The 24379-nt window shown below is 36.9% G+C and overlaps 1 protein-coding gene across 1 annotated transcript in view; it reads left to right on the top strand.

Annotated features, from left to right (window-relative positions):
• Nucleotides 1–24379, top strand: part of KIF26B (kinesin family member 26B) — a 1779156-nt gene that overhangs the window by 472275 nt on the left and 1282502 nt on the right. The window lies entirely within an intron of this gene.

Here is a 24379-nt window from a genome sequence, read left to right as displayed (position 1 = left end):
GCTGTTGCAGTTAGTTTTCTACATTTGACACTCTCCTCCTGCCCCCTTTATGTGTTTTCCGGTTATTCACATATCCATTTTAAAATACTCACATGTTTACTCCATACTGCCAAATTTGAAAGCCTTTTCAATGGCCCACTACCTTCTTGTTGAAATAGTACTATCTTATGACCACATTGAAGCATGGCTGTTCAATTTGAAACTCATGATCAGTCCTGCCCCTCACCCTTCCTATTAATTTCCTTAATTAATTTGCTGATGCAGACCGTAAACCCTTCCCTTCTATCCTCTGAGGAAAAAAAACGGCCTCACTAGCCTTTCCTTATGCAGATTTTCTTCCATTGCTTTACCACGTTGGAATCTTTGCTTAGTATCCTGTGCACTGTCTTTGTTTTTGGACTCTTAAACTGGATGCAGTATTTCATCTGGTGTCTCACCAATGATGAACAGACGTGAAGCATTCCTTCCACATTCATAGAGACTGCAATTAGAAAGCTTTCATAACATCCTGTTGGCTCTTGCCCTGGTAGCTATTTGCCTGCATTATAAGTACCCATTACTTTCCCCCCATTTCTGTGGTTTAAAGTTGTACATCCTTTAGTCTGAAATGGTACAATAAATAGCACTACAAGTAAGCCACCTGGTGAAATCTGAAAGTTGAAACAAATGAACACCTTAGCAAAATGAGTAAAAAATACAAAATGATTAAGAAAAAGAGCAAACAACTTAAAGGACTGAACATGGTGCCAAACAGTTGATAATACAGAAATGATGAAATAAGCAACATTTTTAATAAGAAGCTGATGAAAGAAGACAACATAATAAAACAAAGTAGCCACTTACATTTTGAATTCAGAGGCGAGTCTTGATCAATGCAACAAATGAGCTGCCATGTTTTTTTTAGTACAGATATACAATCGCCATGGTATCCATTATTTTACTTACTCCACCAGTAACAATGATTCTACAGTGTAGTTTGCTGAAAACTGGAGCAACAGTTCCAGAAAATTGATCACTTCAGTATTACAACTGGTATGACAAAGTAAGGCATGACAAGTTACTACTTCGCTTTATCCTTCTACCAATGATGTCATAATATTTAATGGATTTAATTTTACTAAAGGGCAACAGACTGGTTTGGCTGTTATTAAGGATAAACCTAAGCAGCACTGTGACCCTAAAAGAACTTGCCATATATTCTTCATTTATTTTTCACTAGAAATAAAATTCCATGAGAGTTTTTGATGCCTGTTTAACTGAACCTGGACACAGAGGTAAAATGACTATGAGTTTGCAACGCTGCATTAATCACTAAAAGATAGAATGGTGTATGCAAAGAGAATAATAAAGTAAGAAGCAAACACTTGATGGAGTCATAATTAACACTTGAGAAAGCATTCAAACAAACAAAGGTGCTAAGGATATGAATGTGTAAAAAATTTAAATTACACTACAACCTGTTAAAAATAAGCAAAGTAAATCTATTAGAGCATAGTATAATGTGCATATGGTTTCAAGCAATGTGCCATTAAAAGGACCTAGTAGAGAGTGAGCTTGTGATGATGATGGTGATGATGATGCAGTTAGAAATGAAAGGCAGTCAGTTAAACAGATGCTGTGCTGTTCAGGGTGTGGCTGTCTACGTGATGAAAGCCTTCCCAAGAAATTAGAGAATGCAGACATTGTGGAAGGTTTATACATTTTTCTAAAATGTACAAGAATAAAAAAGTCAGAGGAAAAATTCAACAAGTCACTGATACAGATAAAATTGTTGACTGTGTAGTCACCGACTCAAACATCTCATAATGAACACAGAACTGTTTGTAAATTAAATTAATGTGTGTGTCCTGGGCATGCTGTTTTTATGGAAGAGACTGAAATATAGTAATGCTGTCACTGTGAAAATAACTAAAATGAAAAATTGTCTATAAATGACAAACACATTACTTTTAAGGTTGATATTGTGGCAGAATGTAACATTCTCACTGCAAGTGCATTCAGAGACTTGAGTTTGAAATGCACCTTAGTGAGTCCATAGATACACTACCAACTTATTCTAATCATAAACTAACATTGTTGTGCCAGAAGGAACAGTGTTTTGTTTATAAAAAAGCAAACACTGTAATATTTTGTTTCAGAATGTGTCAATGCAACAATCAAGTATTTAGGGCAAAAATGGCTTGTGAGCAATTGTGCCTTGTTAAATAAATATATAAACATTTACAGTAGTAGACCATGACAGGGTAATATGCAGTTAGTTAAGACAAACACAATCAAGCAGTAAATGAATCACAGCATTGCAGAGATAATCATTTGCATGTTCAAGAATCAGTCAATTCGCATAGTCATTTAGGAAGAGCCTTATAAATGTGAGAAATGCTGCCTCTATGATTCTACAGATTGATTTTAAATTCAAACAATATAGTCCTGAAGGCAAAAAAAAAAAAAAAAAAAGTAGAAGTCAATGTATATTAACTCTGAACAGCCTAATAAAAACTAAAATATGAATGCCAATGTTTTAACTTAATATATTTAAATAGTATGTTGATTTGTACACATGACCTTAAAATGTTAAATCCCATTACATTATTATACAAGACTTTATTTATTGTTCTGAACTGGATATTGAAATGCAGATGCTGAAAATATGGTGCTATCAAAGTGGACACATTTATTTATTTATTTATTTGACATTTGTTTACTGGAAAAGTCCAACTGGGTCATGAAGTACCTATTTTCAGCAGAGGCCTGGAGAGAAAAGCTCCAGATGCATACGGTTAACAGAATGAAAAAATAGAAAGACATAGTAAAGTCATAACTTTCAAGCACAAATATGAAAACAACATATTAGTTTGTCAGAATGAGAACTTAGACATAATAAAGCTATAACATTCATGCACAAAATTTGAAAAACTACACATTAGTTTGTCAGAATAAAAACTCAACAGACATAATAAAGTCATAGTGTTCAAGGAAAAGTAGGAAGCTTGACAATAGGAAGAGTCAGCATTATTTACATAATAGCTGATTATCATAATGGTTATTAATATTCCAGAGGTCATGAAATATGGGAACAGATTATATTGGTGAAGGCATAGAATAGTACGGGTAGAGAAGGGTAGGATGTGACAGAGGGGATAGTAGAAATAGATATGGTAAAGGTATGAGTGTAACCTCAGGGGAGTATGTGTAGATGAAGGGAGGGTAGGATAAGTTAGTAGTGGGGATAGAGAGAGTAGAGGTAGAAAAAGGTATAATAGTACCTCAGCCTGGGGTCATACAGGAGCAAATCCAAGCTTTGTTGAAGCATTCTTTTATAGAGGTTTTGAAGGAGTGCAGGTTAGTAGCAGGTCTGATAGTTAAAGGAAGGGAGTTCCATAGTTTTGCCACAGAGCAGGAGTAAAGGCTTAGGCCTGGGGTTTTAGGTTTATAAGTTGTGAGGAGATGTATGTCTTCAGATTTGAAATACTTATTTGGGTTATGAAAGTTGAATGATGGGCTAAGGGCAGGACAAGCAAGTGGGTTGTGGATCATTTTGTATACAATAGTAAGTTGTACGTATTGGAGGTGGAGGAGGAGTTCAAGCCATCTTAGGGAATGTAGGGCAGTTATGAGTTAGAGGGGTTGTATTTTTGGCAAATTTGGCAATTTTGTTATAGAAGCTTTCTAGTATTTTTCTTAGGGAGGTCTGTAAGTTAGTTAGAATTGGGGCCCTACATAACAGTGAGGGCAAGAGGTAGACTTTGGCCAGGGTAATTTTGTTAGCTGCTGTGAGAATGTTTTTATTCCTGAATGACATGCCTAGTTTTGGTATTGTTTTTAGACTGCTTTGTATGTGTAAGTCAAACTTGAGATTACTGTCATTTGTGACACCTAGTAGTTTGGTATACTGACCCAGTTCAGTTTCAGTATTGTTGGCTGAAAAGATCTTGAAGTTTGTTTTGTTGGAGCTGTGGGGTTTGTGGGTGAGGAGAAGGAGATTTTGTTTTGGAGGGGGGGTCAGTAGGAGTTCAGCATTGGATACCCATGTTTCTGTGGAAGAAAAAGCGTTTTGTGTTATGTGTTGCAGGTGAGGTAATGTGTCTGATATACAGCTTATAGTGGAGTCATCTGTATATTGGATTAGAGTGCCTTCACAAGAGGATGCATGTAAGTTATTTATGAAGACATTAAATAATAATGGACCAAGGATAAATTCTTGAGGTACACCTTTGAGGGTGAGAAGACAAAAGCTCTACTTCTCAGCTAAATGTATTCCAGTTTCTGTTATGGAATTCTTGATGATATGTAATATTTAAATCTAACACACGTATAATGCCTGCCAGCTCAAGCAGCATAGAAGGATGAATCCATAGCTACAACTCAGGTGTTTGTTGGATGCTGTTGGGGAAAGTTAGAGTGCCCAGGCTTACCCTGCTCAAGGTTGTGGCAAATGTGCTGATGGAGGCTGGCTGCTTCTAGTCCTGGTAAAGAATGATACTTAGGAAATGGCTGCCAGGTTGTGCAATTAAGCAGGACTGAGGGTATTACTGTCCAAAGGCTCAGGATGGGGATTATTCGAAAGGCCACACCTCCTTGTAGAAACAGTCTTCATGAAGCAATGTTGGCACCGAAGGGGGGAGTTGGTCGTAGCTTGACAAGTACCATCTTCTAAGCACTATGGCTACTTTCTGATAGTCTCACCTCTCAAAAACTCACAACCCAAGTAAGGAGGTGGTCAGTGACCCTGACTGCTAAGGTAAAACCAGACAACAGGATTAATAAGTAGTTTGAAATGACTGAGGTTCATATGGAATGTGTGCCTCAAATGGGAGAGCTACCCAAGGGTCTAAATGAGCTCATAATAAAACAAGATAGTAATAATTAATGATGACAATGATAATAATAATAATAATAATAATAATGCCAAATCATTTATGTAACAAGATGCTGGAGATAATACATAATTCAGTTTGATATATTTAAGCACAAAAAGAAAGCTCAGATATGTTTTGGCCTGGTATAGCTATTCAGTTGAAATTATGCATTTTAGATGTGCAACAAATTTCATAAAAAACAGTTCTAAAGAAGAAGTATTAGCACATAAATAAGGGACAAGCCATGGAGTAAACTAGCTGTGGATGTGTTTCATTCCAATTGTACTGATGATTAGATGATAACTTGGAAGTATTGTGAGGTCATAAAACGACACAGTATGTCACCAGATTTCAGATATTATGCTTCTTAAAGAAAATTTCCATTGCATGCGATTCTAGATGTTGTCATGTCTGACAATGGTCCACAATTTGCAAGCTGGGAATTCTATTCATTTTTGCATTAATGGGAATTCAAACATTTATGACCAGTACCTTCTATGCACAATCAAATGGCTAAGTAGAGGGAGGTATGCAGTCTGCCAAAATATTATGAGAAAAAAACTTTGCAAGCCAGACTGTTACAACTAGTAGGATTAATACTTTCACAGTTGTTGAAGGAATTAAAGACAAAGTTACCTACTTTGTAAGTGACCTTACAACCAGAGCATAAAGCAAATGTTGACACTGGTTTAGCAAAGTACTCGGCAAAACAAAAGTGTTACTGTAATAAACCAACCAAAGCACTGTATACATATCAGCCAGGAGAAGATGTAAGAATATAAATCCCTAATGGCAAACTCTCATGCAATCAAGAAGTTGTTACCATTAAAAAAGCTGATACCGTGAGATCTAACATAGTACCAAAGATGAGCAGTTGCTACAATGCAACTGAATCATATTGTTTTATATTAGAGATGTGAAGTGCCTGTGAGATTACTTCACATGAAGAGTCTACACCAGGAATCAGGTACACATCTGAGAAACTGAGCCTGATTTTCAATTATTCTGAATGTGACAGTGTTTCAGTTTGTGATTCTCCTGTTCTTTGTGATATTCCAGATAGTGATGTTCATTATATGGCATGCATTCTATACCAGCTGTGACATTTTCTAACAGTAATGACTGTAAATTATTTTTTTTTTATTTGGAAGACCTAATAAGATGCATATAAGGTGGACTGACTCCACTACTTGTTATGATCAAGGACTGGTAATTACAACTTCTTGGATTCATTATTTGTTTGCTATGTAATGTCATTTAACCTGTTAGGTAATCATTATGTGAACTGTATTTCACGTGACAACTTTAGTATAGAATAGTATGTTATAGTAACAGTGCAATTTGTGCTTTGGATACAGGTTTTCTAGCTTAAGGGAAGGTTGTGATAAAATGAGAGCATTACTTTAAAAGAAATAACAGTAAGACTAACTTGCATGCTGGCTGTCCCGTGGTTCTTTCTGATTCATCAACTGTTGTCATGATAACAGATGGTGCAGACACATCCAGACTGCCTTCAGTGTGTCTTTGTTATGTAATCGGTTAGTGGGTCTGTGGTAGACCGTCCACAAAGAACTATGGAAATCATGAACATATTTCTGTGTTAATGCAATGAACCGATAAAGGTGTAGTTTGTGCCAGTGATATTGTGGCATTAAATTCTTGTAAATGCATTTAGAAAAACTGATTCAGAACAGATCTTAGTTTGTTTTAATATGCTTTTATTGATTTAGTTTCATGAATGTGCCTCAGACAGTTTAATATAGGCAGCAGGATCCAGTCTACTTAAGTCTTCTATTTGCCTGCTGAAAGTATCTTTTTGTTGTAATTTGCAACCACTAAAAAGCCTTTAGCCAATTAAATAGCAGCATCTTAGGGCTGGTTTTAGGAGTAATGCATACATAAGTAATGCTAGTTGTTACGCTAGTATTAAATACTATTTTGCCCTTTCTTCTATTATAAATGTCTTTGATGGCTGTTAGATCCTACTAGGTCTACTAGGTAGCTTTTGTATGGAACAGGTATCATTAAACAAGAAGTGCAATGTAATTTTTTACTGCTGTTCTGTTTTTGTCAATAAGTTTTCTGTGAAGTATTGACATAAATTTGTTAGAATGTTTCACCCTTCCAAATAAGTACAGAAACTATTGTCATGCACTCCTACCTATGGTTAAATTTTTCTGCCTCTGATTTATTTCAACCTTGATACATGCTTGAAGTCTAATGTGCAAATAGTATTTGAAGAAGTCCCACAGAATCTCTAGATTGTACCGATGTGCTGACTGAATTACATTAAAGTCCTAAATATGCCTTTTTAATCAAGTTTTAAAAACTTGGAAAATGGACAGATGTTAGGGTTATGCATCAAATTACAGATACTTTTGATCAGATAGAGAAATGCTGTCAGAGAGTGATGTAGAGGTCAACTTATTCTCTACTAGACTATCACAATATAAATCATTTGATGTACAGAATTTAGCAATGTAGCTGTGACTGTCATGTTGTCTTATCTCTTAACTGTTTGGCCCATAGTTTAAATTGCTTTGTAACAGCTGATGTTCCATGTTGTTTATTTGTACTATAATCTTTAGCGTAATATGGTTGAAAATGTGACCCCTCCCAAGAAAAGTTCCCCATGTGCAAAATGCAGTAAGTGGTATTGTAGTGTGTTACAGTGAGACCTGCCACTGAATACAGGTAGAGGTTTGCAAGCCAATTGTCATTGACTACAGCAAATCTAGGCTATAAGATGTAGTCTGAAATGCTTTAATGACCTGTGGAGTGTGAACTGAGAACATTGTAAAAGATACTAAACATTGGTCTCTACCTGAGATGTGAGAAGATGAGGCTACAAAGTCATCACACTGCTATTGACTTTACAGTATTCTGCCGAGGACAGCTGACTGTTTCAGATTACAGCCATATCAGGTGAACCTTTCTTCAGTATCGCAAAGAGGTACACACTATCTTAGCAGGATTCTGGCATCTAATATTACCTGAAATAATGTGGAGCATGCTTAAATGTGAAAAGCTCCCTTTCTCTAAAGAACAGCTGGCCAGCCCACACCTCACTTAAACTGTTCTACAGTCTAAAACAGGGTGGTTGGTCTACTTTGTCTAATATTAAATGGTAGGAATATTTCAGACTAAAGTAAAGGTCTGAGCAAACTATTTTCCTGTCCGTTATCATCCATGGGAAAGCTTACCAGTAAGTGTTTTGTTGCGATTGGAATCCACCAACAAATTTTCACCTTCATTACTTTTTCTCCCTTGTGTAATGTGGTGTTGTCTGACTGTCCAGAAAGCCCTCTTTGTTTTTCATCTACATCTATTGTTTGAAAAGGGAATTTCTTATGCATCAAAGTACATCTCTTTGCTATGTCAGTCTTTTCACCATTGGAGCTGATTTGCTCTACCTTCTGTAACAAAATTAAAAAAAAGAGGTCTTACATTTTAAAACACCATGTAAACTGGTGTCTCTTCCAAGGGATATAATTATAAAAAAAACCTGCTCCATTGAACATATAGCCTCAGCTGCTTTCAAGTTTCTTTTGAGGAAGATGTTGCTCCTGGTAGGCCTCATCTTAGCTAGGAGGTTCCCAGAACTACAAGCCCTTATGTGGAAAGTGCATTACATGATGTTGCACTAAGACATGGTGGTTCTTAGAGCAAGTCCCTCATTTATGCCTAAGATGGCACCTGAGGTGGCACTTAGCAGTTAAAAAGCCCAGAAGGTGAAGATATTTAATCAAATGAAGAAAACTTCTTGTTGGATGCTGGATGCACAGAGCTCATTACTGTAGGTTGATTAGAAAACACTCTCAGTAAAAGGATGCATCGATAAAACCAGAATTTTAACCACGTTAGGAAAATGGTCTGGCTGACCTTGGTCTAGATGAAGAAAACATTACCTCACTCCCACACTCAAAAATAAATAAATACATTCTTAAATGTTTAATCTTATGAAAAAAAAAACTCTGAAAGAGAATAAACAGATTGCTGTGTACAACTAGTGCATCTGTTATTTAACTTTACCTATTTGATAACTGATGGAAAACAACGAGGCCAAGAAAAACAACTTTAATAAAGCAATTCAGTAAGCGCTTTTGTTCACATAGTCATCAGACTGAATTAAACACAGAAAAAAACATCTCTTAAATAACACAACTGAATCACATGATCAATTAATTACAATAAGCTAAATACCTAATGCTTTACCCCTTTCATTTTTAAATACTCTACAAATTCTTCCTTATTATTTAAACCAGGGGGATAACAAGCATCTAATTCCACTTGCCACTTATATTCCATCTACCCTAGTTCATCCTCTGCATTTAATTTTAAATCATACCTTTCAGTCTGATCTAAAACTATAAACTTTAACTCTACCTTACATTTGCTAATTTTAGGTTCATAGGTGTGTACTAGGTTAATGACCCTGGAGCCTTTTCAAGCCTAGCCCATAGGATTACTCTGGCATTGTGCACCCAACCATAGTTCTAGTGCCTCTGTTGAGTAGAGGGCCAGTGAGGCACTCCACTTGACATGTATGGGATGTCTATTCCATAACATGGGCAGTCTCTGGGTTATGAACCTGTCCCTCCTGCTTGTTCTGTTGACTGTGATAATGAGGTTGAGGTCTCTGGAGCATTCAGTGTGGAGGGATTGGGATTTCTTTAGATGTAGCATTTCTAACAGAGCTGGGTCAGACATGGCTTTGTAAGTCAAGCAGAGATCGCCTCTAAGTAGGCGATATGAAACAGAGGATAGTTGGAGTTTTTTTGAGTATGTCCATATAGGACAAGTGTTTAAGGCCTAAGTTCCTCTTTGTGAGGTACTTTTGTGGCCTCTTCAGTTGTTGCAGGTGTCTAGTGAGGTACATGCCTTGCTTAGAGCATTATCTTTTTGGGTGGTTACAGCATAATGTTCATAAATCCTCTGTATAATTCTCTTGTTGTCCGCCCAATATAAAAAGAGTCACAGGACATATATTTAGCTAAATATACCACAAATTTTGATTTACAGGTGTATCTTTTCTTGATTTTAATAAACCTGTTATTAATATATAGTTCCTCTACACATGTATAAAGATAGTAACATTTAAACATCCCTCCTTTTGTGGTATTAACATTTCACTCAAACTTAATTTTGCATGAAAATAATTCTTAAATCTTTTTCCTCTTTTTTTTGGATGAAAACAGGTGCTTCGCCTACCTCCTTCAGTAAATCAGAATTATTACTTAAAATCTTCCAATTATTTTTGATAATTTCCTTAATAGCCCTAGCATCTACACTGTTTGCTACCTGCATAAACTGACGTTTTGCAATGCACAATCCTGAAATACATAAGAATTTGGACAATCCTCCACTAAGACCAATAGTTGCTAGCAATCAAAGTAAAACTGAGGGGCTTGCAATTTTTGTAGATAAATATCTTCAAAAAGTAGTACAATTTAGTGACTCTTGTAAAAAGATACTTTTGATTTCATGTATAAGTTAGAAAATGTTTTAGTTATTGAAATGGATTTTTTGGACACCCAAAATATTAAGTCATTATATATAGTAATTCCAAGTAATGAAGGTATGGATTCTGTTAGAATGGAGTTAATTAACTCTAAGCTTTTTTTTCTGATGATACTCTTAGGTTAATAATGGAAGCAATAGACATAATTGTGTTATAATTATTTTGAGTTTAATGAGAAATTCTTCCACCAAACTAATGGCGTAGCAGTGGGGGTGTCTGTGGCCCTAAGCTATGCAAATGTCTTTATGTACGGCTGGGAAAAGGTTCATATCCTAAATATTAGTTCTTCCAGTCATAGATTAACATGTAGGCATTTCATTGATTATGTGTTTTTAATTTGGAGAGGAGGTTATGAAAGTTTGGAAGAATTTTAGGATTATTTAAACAATGTAAGTTCATTTTTAAAGTTTACTTGGGATTACAACAAAAACAGTATTAATTATTTGGATGTTGTTTTAAAGAAAATAGTATGCTCCTTACTAAGATTTATAAAAAGGAGATACAGAATAATTCTTATTTAGAATATACTAGCATGCATCTCAAGAATACTAAGGTAAATATTGTAAAAGGGCAGTTAATGTGAACTAATATGTTAACAAAAAAAGATAAAAGATTTAAAAAAAGAGAGTGTAGTGGTATGTGAGAAATTTAAAATTAGAGGGCATCCAACTGAAGTGGTTGAAGCAATTTGGAGAGAAGTATGTGATTTCAGGCAGCAAGACAGTAAGCAAGATGAAAGATAAGTTATTAAAAACTATAATTTATCTATGCAGGTAGCAAACAGTGTAGATGCTAGGGCTATTAAGGAAATTATCAAAAATAATTGGAAGATTGTAAGTACCTAATTCTGATTTACTGAAGGAGGGAGGCAAAACACCTGTTTTCATCCAAAAAAAAAAAAAAGAGGAAAAATTTTTAAGAATTATTTTCAGGCAAAATTAAGTTTGAGTGAAAATGTTAATACCACAAAAGGAGGGATTTTTAAATGTTGCAATTGTAATTTTTGTAACTATCTTTATGCAGGTGTAGAGGAATTATATATTAACAACAAGGTTATTAAAGTTAAGAAAATATACACATGTAAATCAAAATTTGTGGTATATTTAGCTAAATATATGTCCTGTGACTCTTTTTATATTGGGCGGACAACAAGGGAATTATACAAGAGGATTTATGAACATAAGTATGCTATAACCACCCAAATAGATAATAATACTCTAAGCGAGCATTTCAAAATTAGCAAATGTAAGTTAGAGTTAAAGTTTATAGTTTTAGATCAGATTGAAAGGTATGATTTAAAATTAAATGCAGAGAATGAACTAGGGTGGATGGAATATAAGTGGCAAGTGGAGTTAGATGCTTGCTATCCCCATGGTTTAAATAATAAGGAAGAATTTGTAGAGTATTTGAAAAGGAAAGGGTTAAAGCAGTAGGTATTTAGTTTATTGTAATTAATTGATCATGTGATTCAGTTGTGTCATTTAAGAGATGCTTTTTCTGTCTTTAATTCAGTCTGATGAAGTTCACTGTGTGAACAAAAGTGCTTACTGAATTGATTTACTAAAGTTGTTTTTCTTGGCCTCATGCTGTTTTCCATTAGTTTTTATTTCTGCAGTGTTTAGTATTACTGTTTGATAACTGGTTAATTACAGTGACCCTTCACCTACCTTGTGCAGCCATGAAGGGTAAGGATAAGTGCTCTATATAGAAAACTCGTAACCAGTCAGCCAACCTATTGAGCGGTATAGCAATGAACTTTAGAACTATGCATGATGTTCCTGACTGGAGCCTGCCAAGTGTCTGGCAATTACATAGAGGTGCAAGGCTATCAACTGTTAACAATCGACTCCCTGTATTCCTGGGTTGGATATCTTTCACCTCCATTTGCTTGCTGCATGACTCTGAGCAAGTCATTTAACCAGACAATATTTGTAGGCTTCCCCTGAAAAGGGACAGTTGTGTCCAGTGCGTTTACTTAGATAACAGTTAATAAAATGAATTAATAAATAAAAAGACTGTCCTCTCAGGACGACTAGGCATACACCTTTTCAGCTATGGTGTAAGAATTAGTTTTAAGGAGTCAACGTTTTGCCCATTGTAGGGGCACTCATGCTACTTTCAAACACATACATGAAATTACAAGGATATCAACTAACCAGAAAAGAAGCTAATTGTGTCAAGTCTGATGTATGCTTATTGCATTGTTAGCTTTCCAATTAAAGGTTTCTAATATAATAATGCATTATACCTGCTACATGTTCAATTTCATATTTAGGATTATGCCATAAAAGGAATGGGGGAGGGGGAATAGAAGCACAGCAGTTTGATGTGCAACTGTACATCAGAAATCTGATGTCACTTTTTGACAGAAGGAAGAGCAAGGTTCACGAAAATGTTATGCAGTTCCGTAAAATCTGGCTAAATCCATACGTGCGGACATTTATTTACAGTGAGACCCTGATGTTTTCATGTTTCCAGCTTAAGACATGAAAGTTCTTAGAATGATCAGAAATAAGGTAAAAGAAAATATTGTCATACTTTCCAGCATTTATCAATATTTTCAATATAAGTATAGATCTAACTCAAAAATAAGAATTCAGCACACGCCTCCTGCGCCTTCTGTGCTGTACATGTGACCCCCCAAAAAATGCACCTAACGATGGCCAATTTGCAGCATACTGCCACACTAGAGGACTATTTCATAAATATACACACCCATGACTCACTAAAAGTTGTTTATTTTTAATTAAATCAACTAATTCTTAGAGTATCCTTCTTTTAGTTCTACCACATACTGTATACTACTGACATTGTAAAAATAAGCCAAATGTTTTCTCTTTGTATCAAATAAGATATCTTTGTATCTTCAGACACCCTTTCTTCACAATTTCAGATCTACTCATACAGTAGCTGTTAAGATTTGCCATTAATCTGTGTCAGTTGCAGATCTATATGTCTGTCTCTCACTCTTCAAGCTGAATCAAGCATTGTACTAAGTAAGGCCAAGTGATTGTCAGGACCTTCCTGCAAGTTACATCATTGTAAGCCATGTTTTTTCTTTTTCTGTATTTTGCATAAACAGCACAACAGTTGAAGGCACATTAAAAAACTGGCATAGTTGGATAAATCAGGTCTATATTATATCGCACGCTCAGAAGAGCGAACGACACATAATCGACCCCATGTAAGCGAAAGCTTAAAACGTCAAAACCTCAGAACAGAGATGTTTTTCCAAGGGAAAAAAACACTGTTCCCAAACAAACAAAAAAAATGTAAAATATTGCATAATGTAGGGGGCTTCACCCCCCACACCCCCCGATGTGGGGGGCTGTGCCCCCCACACCTCCCCCACTTAAATATACCAACTCTGAGATCGCACTACAGTGCCGGAAACGGCAAAGTAGTGAAAGCGGCCAAGTGAATTATTTCCCAGGGAAAGAATTAGCTGAAAAGCCGCTTCACTATTTTGCCTTTTCGCGCTTTTCAGTTCGACAAAGACACATTCGACAACCTGCGTCTGCGACAGTGTAATAGGGAGCCAATAAATTGATATCATTGGATCATTACCTGATGATGACTGATTAGAAATTGCAGAACTCCAAAGAACTGTTCCTGGTCTCTGGCTTTGTTTTTAACTGTCACTGATGACTGGGGAATAGATCAGATGCCTTCTGCAGGAATTTACAGGTCCTCATTGTGATTTTTTTAAGTGTTATCACAGATAACTATGGAACTTTTGTTTGTTCACACATTTCTGTCCAAGAAAGAAAGAAAACAAGAGCACAACACTGACAGCAGCTAGATTTATGACTCCCAAGCATCCATATTACAAGACAGAAATCATCTGTCACAAATCTATATGACACTGAGCAGAGTGGCAGAGCTTTTAGTCTATCACAGTAACTGGTTTGATTCTCAGCTGGAGCACCTTCTGTGCAGAGTCTGCATGTCCTCCCTGTGGTCGAGTGAGTTTTAAAGACATGCAGGTAGGTGTGTGTTTGTGTGTACGTGTGTGCCTTCTGTGAAGGTTGGGCACCAGTCTGGCAACTCAAAACTGTAAAATCACCACTGCCAATCAATCTGCGGACTGGTGATCTGTTATAGTGCGACCTGAAATCATTTTGGTGAGGAAGCGTTGATGTCTCTCAGGCTGGTTTGGGCTGTTGGTGAGGCACATGCCAAAGGCTGTGTTATAGTCAATGCTGGACCTTGAGGAACTACCACAAAGGATAAGCTGTGCAAAGTAGATGGATTTTCTAACCATCACAGAGACATTTTGATCCAAGGAGTGTCTGTGATCAGCATATGTATCCAAGTCCCTATAACAGTGTTCAATTTTAGTGGAATATTACCTATAGCTTAAGCAGTAGTGATGCTGGATTTACCAAGGGAAACTATGCTGCATTTCTTGGCATTGTGGGTAAGCACATGATTAATAAACCAAACATTTGTTTGGTCCAGCCTTTGCTGGAGAATTTGACTATCTGAATGTGATGTTTGTATTCAGCTAATCATCACACATAAAATCATTCATTACCCAGCTACGTGCACAGCCTTAAATTCTGTACTACAAAAACACTCCCCTAAATGGCCCTTGCAGTCAAATAACCAAGTTCATATAACTGTAAACCAACTAAATCAGCAGGGTATCCTCTGAATTCTCACTTCATAGCTAAAATATGAAATACTATGCCGACATCTATAAGGACAGACACACCCCTCAAATCCTTCACATTCTTTGTTAAAAAACATCTAAAAAATATATGGCTGTGCTCATGTTGTACACCATCAAATAGCTTCTTAATTTATAATTGTAACATTACTCTCCATTTTGTTGTTATATTTTATACAACTGATAATTGTTTTCCTCTTTTACCTATAACTTACACTACTATTATCACTATACAGTCCCGTAACTTTTATTTCTCCCTTTTGCTTCTTCCCTATCCATACCCCACACTTTATTAATAAACACATAAGTTTCTATCTCCTACTTTCTATCTCCTGTAATTCCTCTTCTCTCGCAACTCTGCTCAATAAGATATTATACTAAGTACATTATAATAAACAATTATTTAACTATCAAACAGTAATGTGAAAAAGTACTCATTGATATAACTGAATAGAATGCCCAGCCAGTAACTGTATTATATGTTTTTCCTATGCTGTTGTATTGTATTGATGTTTATCCTGTGTTGATCTTACTGTGCAATCATACATCTCCTTTCTTTGTTCTGTACTTAAACAACTTGTGTTTATTGTATTTATTGTACAAACCATTGTATGAATGTAACCATATAACTGAGTGGAACGCCCTACAACTGTATTATATATTTTTCACATACTGTTGTATTATATGTTTATTCTATGCTTATTGTACTGTATTATCACACAACAGCTCCTTTCTTTTATTCTGTACTTTAATAACTTGTGTTTATTGCATTTGCTGTATTAAGCTTTGTGGAGCTTTTCTCCCTGGGCCTCCACTGAAGATGGGATTCATGGTCTTTGGACTATCCTGGTAAAGAAATGTAAAATAAAATAAATAAATAAAATAAAAAAATCATACTGATCTGAATCATGTAATTGTAAAGCAACTTGCCTCATGTATACAGTATCCTTAGTAATATCTAATACCTGTAATTAATGTGCAAGTATGTTTATCTAACACATGTAAAAATGATGTGCTATCCATTATTCTATATTCTTTCTTTTATGTGAAAATGTTCATTGTTGCCATGTAATAAATTAATGTAAGCTAATGCAATATGCTAATTGTCTCTGGAGCTTTTCTCCCAAGGCCTCCGCTGAAGATGGGCACCCACCCATTTGGACTTTCCCAGTAAATAAATGTCAAATAAAATAAATAATAAATAAATAAATAACCACTCCCAGTTTGCAGTCATTAGCAAACTTATTTAGCCAAAGTGCCTCGATATCAACTTTTGCATTGCAGAAATATATACCTAAGAGGAGAGGACCCAGGATACAGCATTATGGGATACCACTAGTGACATTTTTCAGTCTAGAGCAAATATCCCCGATCTTAATGGTATACTATAATGCATTCCAAAGCCTTGCAAATAATAGTACTGAGACTACTAGGTCTGTAGTGCTCAGGGTCAGTAGGGGGACCATCATTATGCAAGGCTACGTCAACTGCCATTCTCCACTCCTTGGTGACATAACCAGTTTAGAGACTCGAGTCGAAGAGTTGATGGAAAGGCTTTGCTAAATGGGACGTTTCACTTCTCAGTAAGTATCCAGGAATATTGTTAGGACACATGGAAGTAATACTTTTATTTTTTGGAAAGTGCCAAAAGGATTTTGTCCAAATGGATTTCAGGTGGGGAAGTGTGAAGTTTGTACTTTTAAAGCAGGTACAGCCCATTCTTCAGATTCCTATATTACATCAGTTGTGCAGTACCCTGCCCCTTCCCCAAAGACCCTGCCCCTTCCCCAAAGATTTGTGGGAAGCATGGAAATGGAAACGCTCAGAAACAGGTAACATGTTATATCAGTAGTGGTACAGCAGAGGTGCATTGTTCTGCCATGGAAATGCTCAGAAACGGGTAACATGTTATATCAGTAGTGGTACAGCAGAGGTGCATTGTTCTGCCATGGAAATGCTCAGAAACGGGTAACATGTTATATCAGTAGTGGTACAGCAGAGGTGCATTGTTCTGCCATGGAAATGCTCAGAAACGGGTAACATGTTATATCAGTAGTGGTACAGCAGAGGTGCATTGTTCTGCCATGGAAATGCTCAGAAACGGGTAACATGTTATATCAGTAGTGGTACAGCAGAGGTGCATTGTTCTGCCATGGAAATGCTCAGAAACGGGTAACATGTTATATCAGTAGTGGTACAGCAGAGGTGCATTGTTCTGCCATGGAAATGCTCAGAAACGGGTAACATGTTATATCAGTAGTGGTACAGCAGAGGTGCATTGTTCTGCCAGCCTGCAGGTTGAACTAATCACTGTGGTAATATATGATTAAATAAAGCAAAACACTGAAAGAAGTAAAAATAAAAAATGAAGCTCTCTGACTTAGTGCTTCACCTCCCACCCTCACAGCTGGCCTGGGCTTTCCCAGATCACAAGGGACTGTAAATCATAAAGGCTCTTTCTCAGCCTTAAGCTTTTCAGAGATCTAAGGCAGTAAACATAAAGGACTCTGTCATAACAGTCTTAAATGAATTTGCATACCTTATTATGACGTACTGATTTTCTCCCAGCATAACTTACAAAGCAGTATGCTGTTCGGATGGAGTGTCATTGCCTGTCTAGATGAAACAATAAACAAGTCCCGGTAGTTAAAGTACAAGGAACAACTTGCATTTATGTGATTGCTGAATGCTATGAAAATCACATGGAACTTGTCCTATGTTCCCTTCTGCTGTGCTACAAATGGAGTTCTATGCTGGCCAACTGAATTCTTCACAGCTCCTCTGGGATGTTTTAGATTCCCCATCCACATCTTTTCCTGAAATAGATCATTAGCTCTGATGACAGATTTCTTTAACAGTAGTCATCACCTTGACTGAAAAAACAATATAAGACAAACCACAGTATGGGGATAGAGAATTTCAAAGATTTGCACAGTAACACTTACGATGCAGTTTGCAGTTCTGAAGCAAGATCAAACTGAGTTGCAGGCCAAGCATATAAAAACGTGGTTAAGCTACAGAGGTCAGGCAAAGCACTCATCATATCTCTGGCTCATTTACAACTAGTTAAGCTTTGGTTATGCATACCGATGCCTTCAAGCAAAACAGTGACTGGATACTAAAGGGGGTAGATGATGTATATGTTTCCTAAGGTTTACTATCAAAATTTTGAAAATGTTTTTTGCAAGTAATGTTTTTTGAGTAATTACTTACTCAAAAAACATTGTCAAAATTTACGATAACACCAATCAAAATAACAAACCAAAAAAATGTCAAAAATTTGAAATCAAATTATAGATATTTTTCTAACTTACCTCAACATCCGGCACCATTCAACACATGTTTTGCAGGTGGGCAAGCCCACTCTGCACCCCCCACACCCCCTGCTACTATATACAAACTCTGAGATCGCACTACAGTGAAGGTAAGGGTAAATTTCCTGATCCCTACTATAGTGCAATCTCCATTCAAAATAATAAATCCACAAGAGCAAGTACACACCAGCACTCGCTCTTGTGGGTTTGTCATTTTTCAAATTAAATTTCCACAACTCAGAAAATTGCCTTTCGACTTTTAAAGTTACATAACTGACATGCGACATTTTGATAGTAAACCATTTCCTAATCCTACTAACAATGTCCCATGGTCATTGAGTAGATAAAAGATAGCCCAAAGCGATGGAGTTTCAAGAACCATGGGACAGATAAAAAAGAAGACGCTCTATTTGCTAGGGGTAGATGTATGTTTAAAATATGAGTAGTCAACTAGCATGAAGGGAAAAAAATGCTGGCAGACCAGTGACAAGCACATAGAAAGGAAAATGTGCTTGTATTTCAGCATCTACTCCTTACTTGGCAGAAGAATAGATGAGAGAAAATATTTGCCTCTTTCTAGCATTCCATGTCAGAGATATGAAAATATTTCTGGAAACAGCTGGGGGGAGTGAGGAATGATGAATAAAAACAGCACCTGATATATAATTTCAGAAAGTAGAAATAGAAGAGTACCCAGTTAGCTTTCTTGCCCTTTATTTTTTTCTGTCAAATACTCTACATTTACTACGTATCACACCTAACCATATTAAATTACTAGGTGATTCGAGGACCTCCACCCAAAAAAATGTTGGCAGTGTGCCTGCACACTATCAATTTACAGCAACGAAGGAGCCTTTCTATACAGATATTTTTGTTGCCAGAATTGTGAAAGTACCACATCATTAATCTGCTCAGTGTGTTTATATCTTAGTAAAGCAAACACGAAGATCTAAGTAGGATAACTTTGTCAAAACAAATACAGACTTTTAATGGCTCAAGATGATCCAATGTAAGTAAATTAGTTCCTGTTTGCATGGATTGGGGAACACGCAGTTAAATGCAACATTTAATTTTGTAGATCTGTTCAGCTTTATTTTCAGTATGTGTAGCAGCTGTAATCTAGGAATGTTTTTCCATGTAGTTATTATGTACTGATGACAAGAGCTCAGTGTGTGTTTTGTTAATTTATGCTTCTCGCTTTTTTTGGTACTAAACACATGTCACAGACCAAGTTGATGCACATTCTTTTTTCAAGCTTGCAGTTATTGAGACACACTGTCTAAGAGGTTGGTGGTTAGTATAATGGGTAAGGTGTTTACCTGACAGACACAAGGTACAGGGTTTGATTCTCACCTTTGAAAGGAAAATTGGCTAGGATTAAAACGGCCCACAAGGCAGCTAGTCTAGTACTTAACCTATGAAACAACTTTATTTTCAAGGATTAAAACACTTTGTAGGCATCCTGTAATCTAGCACCTGGGTGAAAGACCATGTTGGTTCCACCAGCATTAGTATCATCTGTTTGCCTCAGATAGTTTACCTCCCTTTGACATCATTTCTTGATGCACTCCAGTAGTAAGATTTGCTGAGAGATTTGATTCAACACTGTGATAGGTGATAAAGCTGGTGTCATGAGACTTCTTCTTCTTTCGGCTTCTCCCAGTTAGGGGTCGCCACAGCGGATCACCTGTCCGCTCATGATTGGCAGTGGAGTTTTACAGTGTTGCGTTGCCAGCCCGGTGCCCAACCTTCCACAGAAGGCACACACACACACACGCATTCACACCTAGGGCCAATTTAGAGTGTCCAATCCACCTACTGCATGTCTTTGGTATGTGGGAGGAAACCGGAGCACCCGGAGGAAACTCACGCGACCACAGGGAGGACATGCAGACTCCGCACAGAAGGCACCCCAGCCAAGGATCGAACCGGAGAAAAAGCTGGTGTCATGAGACTAGTGTACAAAAATTAATTGTTTACCAAAACAAGAGACTAAAGCATTTGTTGGCACAGAAACTAGTATTGTTCTGTGAAATAAAACGATATTTTGGATCAAGTAAAGTAAAATAATAAAAATGGACTACTGACAGAGGTGCCATAAAACAGTAACACTTAAAACAGAACAACCAGTTCCCTGTATTAAAATAAATAATTTATTGTAATAGCAAAAAACACACCAGAAACATTTCAGTGTCGTGTCTGTCACTGCCTTATATATAAACAGTCTGTATAATAAATTGGATAATTAACACATTTGCACTCATTCCGAAAGACTTGCTCTCAGTATAAGTGACTTACTTCAGTGGAAGGTTTATCTATAAAGCAGGCTTAAACCAGAGAAAGTCATTCACACTGAGAAAAAGTCTTTTGGAATTGGGCCCATTATCTGAATTGCTAATGTTTAAGCCTCAGCAGTTTGGTTATTGTGACTTTATTATTCAAAACATGCTGTTTAGAAGACTCTCCTTTTGGGCTTCACATTTTAACAAAATGTTTCCATAATCCCTGCCCTAATACTTTTTTAACACTTGCAATCTTGAAAATTTAAAGCTATGTTGAAAAGTAGACTGGGCAATGAAAAAAAATATGCTTAGCCTCAGAATATTTCCAACAGAGATTTTATTCCTGATATCAAAATGTTGTTCCCATATTCTCTGTCAAAAAGGTACCTTTGTTTTACTAATGTGATAAGAACAACATTGATACTGGGTTATATAAACTGTAAAGATAGTTGAGCAGTACAAAAGTCCCTAACTTCATAAATATGTTTAGCTGGCAGATGTACAAACACACAAGTATTATCTGTGGGGTAAGTGCTGTAAGCATTGAAGACTTTTATAACCAGTAATATATTCAATCATTAGATGTCTGCATCTCTTTAAGCACAATGTTGCAGAGCTTGTTGAAGTGTTGAAAGCTAACCAATCCAGTGAACAAATTGATTCTTAGGAGTGAAAAGGACAGGGATGCAGTAAGACTAGTTGCAAATGATGCTGTAGGTGCTGGTCATATCCCTAAGTGTTTTACGAACTAACAGGAATATATTGATCTCTGATTATATGGTTTTGTGGAACCACTTAGTGTCTCTGGTAAGACATAAGCCAAACAGGCTCAATTTAATGTACATACTGAGTACAGAACTGAACACATATCATGAATCAAGTAATTATAAATGAATTAGTTAAACATGTTGTTGACATTGGCCAGTCTGCTGTTCAAAATACTTTTAAACTTCAGGGACAAAAAAATTTCCAAAAAATTGTGTTAGGGGTGGAGATTATAAAAGTCTTGTTTTATATTGTGAATCTCAGTGGTGATGGCTATAACCAGCCTAGTTTGAATAAATAATTTCCCAATAAATCCACTGCTGAGACTAAATAGGTTCATAGGTGTGTACAAGGCTAACGAACACAAGGGACTTTTTAATTTTTTACTTTTTAAGCTTTGATACATTCACTCTTGGAACTATGTATATTCATGTTTTTTACTTATTTTTATTTGTGAACTGAGGATATGATTTTTTTCTTTCTTGAAGGTATCTATATTTTTTGCTGTTTGTTTCCTTAAGGAAACCTGGAAGCAATGAGCTTTAAATGGAACCTGACTTGTTACTGGCACTTTGCTGTGTAGCCTTGCATAAACTCAGAGCTACACCATGCTGTACCAGTGTGGCAGTTTGATCTGTGTGCAAACATGCAGTGAGGCAATCACGCTTCCCACATGCAGATGAGCCAAGATTACATGATCTATCACAGCACGGTCTGCCTATTTGAGTGGTGGCAGCAATTTCCATGACTATGTGTCTTCTTTAAGCATCACTATTCCCAACAGGTCTGCACCACATTGACAATTACACATACCTAACCCTCATTGGGCTGCATTGCGCAATTCCATTTGTGCTACTTATTGCTGCAAGGTAAAGTTGCTCTTCTTTATGATCTTCACTGCATTATCTCATTTGCTAATGTATACGTATTACTTTCCCCTCAAGTGTTTGGCAGTGCCCTGTATGGATGCAGATGCCTTAAGCTGACATTTTTCCTGTAAAAGCATCCTTGTAATTTTACCAGTACTTAGAAGCACACAGGGCAACTAGTTTCCAGTGACAAGCACTGCCCCTAGAGTTGCAAACCAGATAGATACACATGACTTCAGTTTACATTAACACTGAAACCATCTAATCAATTAAAAAGGACCTGTTGCCATGGATATGAACTTTCCCACTATCTCTTTTACCAGCTTGGTTGATATGGGCATCCTGAGGCAATGTCGAAATTGCCTCATGTTTACTGACAATTAGTTAATTTTCAGACAAACTGATGTGGTATGTTTTACAGAATGTTACGGGAGGGTAAAGCGCTCACATAAATGCACTCCTAATGTCAATCAGGTTGTCAGTAGTACATACTTTGAACCAATCACAGACAGTTCACAGCAGTCACATAGACACACATATGCTGAAGCACTTAACTGTAACCTTCCTCAACCTGAAAGACCTCCATATCTGTCATTGAATCCCACACCGACACAAATATTCTCCAGGAAGGACTGATACAGACAAACAACTGGTGTCAGAGCCACAGACTAAAACTAAATGCCACAAAATACATAATAGTATCCTTCGTGAAGTCATCTACCTGATAACTATTGCATTGGCAACACACCACTTGTTACTGATGTAGTAGTCAGGGACTTAGGGACACACATAGACAGTAATCTAGCGTTTCACCATCACATGTCTGCAGTAGTGAGGAAATCATTCTATGTTGCACAACTTATAAACAGAGGTATGGCATCGAGGTCAAAGGAAGTCATTGTTCCACTGTATTTGACATTCATTAGACCTATCACTGAGTACAATGCCCTATTTGGTATGTAGCTAACCAGGCATATCCAACAATTGTAACATCCACAGAGGTTTCTCACTAAAAGAATACAGGGCATAAGTAACATGTGCTGTGCAGACCACCTCAAGGTTTTATCCCTGTATTCTTATTATGTCTGCTACAGGCTGTTGAGGGGAGATCTATCCCTGGCATATAGGGCATTGTCAGACCCTACTGTCATGTACCTCTTGCATATCCACTAAACAAACAGCACCAGAATTACCCATTCTAAATACTTAAACCTCACCTGTAATATAAATAGGACATGCTGGAGAGACAGATATGTATCCCAGAGACCACCCCGTCTCTGGAACAGGTTCCCCATCTATGTGAAGCAGAATTCCTCCTTAACCCAATTCAAGTGTAACTTGGAAAATTGGATGGGGAACAGGAAATTCATCCTTGGCTTGGCACCTGTGTCTCTAATGGACACAGGCAACCTGTAAATGGTTCATCTCTCAGGCCCCTGCTTATAAATGTTTCATGTCCCAAGCCTTTGCTTACACTTATCAAGGGTACCAGAACTTATTTATTTATTTTAGGTTTGATGACCAAGGAAGTCCACTGGGCTACAAAAACCCCCTTTTCAGTGGAGGCCCGGGGAGAAAAGCTCCAAGACATTCCAAGTTAAATGTTACAAAGAAATAACAAAGAGTCCATACAGAACAATTAAACATTACAGAAGAATAATACATTATGTAATACGCACTTAGAGAGTTAACATTGAAGAACATGAGGATTACTAGACCTTTGCAGGATAGGTAAACTTAACATTAACAGAAGAACAAAATGTGACTTAAGCACTGAGTGAGTTAACTTTTAAAACATAGCTGCAATCCATTTGATATTTGGGATGCGTGGCTAGGTTTAAAAAGGCCCTTGTAGTCAATAGCCTAGTAAACACCTATAAATGGAGATGAGTTATCAACCTTCCTTCTATGGGGGAAGGCAGGATTGGTAAGGGAGACAGAAGATAGGTGGGGGTGGAGGGTACAGTTTTTGTCGAGTTGGTCCTCTCTCAGAGCTGATGGCCCCATGGGAGGTCTGGGGACCTTCCTGCTCAAACTTTCTTAGTAGCCTGTAAAGTAGCCCATTGATGTGAAGTGATAGAAGTTTGAAGATGTGATATG

Source organism: Protopterus annectens, chromosome 1.part2, assembly GCF_019279795.1.
Source record: "Protopterus annectens isolate FY-2018-M chromosome 1.part2, PAN1.0, whole genome shotgun sequence".
NCBI lineage: Eukaryota > Metazoa > Chordata > Ceratodontiformes > Protopteridae > Protopterus > Protopterus annectens.
The sequence above is the reverse complement of the archived record's forward strand: the minus strand, read 5'-3'. Positions and strand labels throughout refer to the sequence as shown.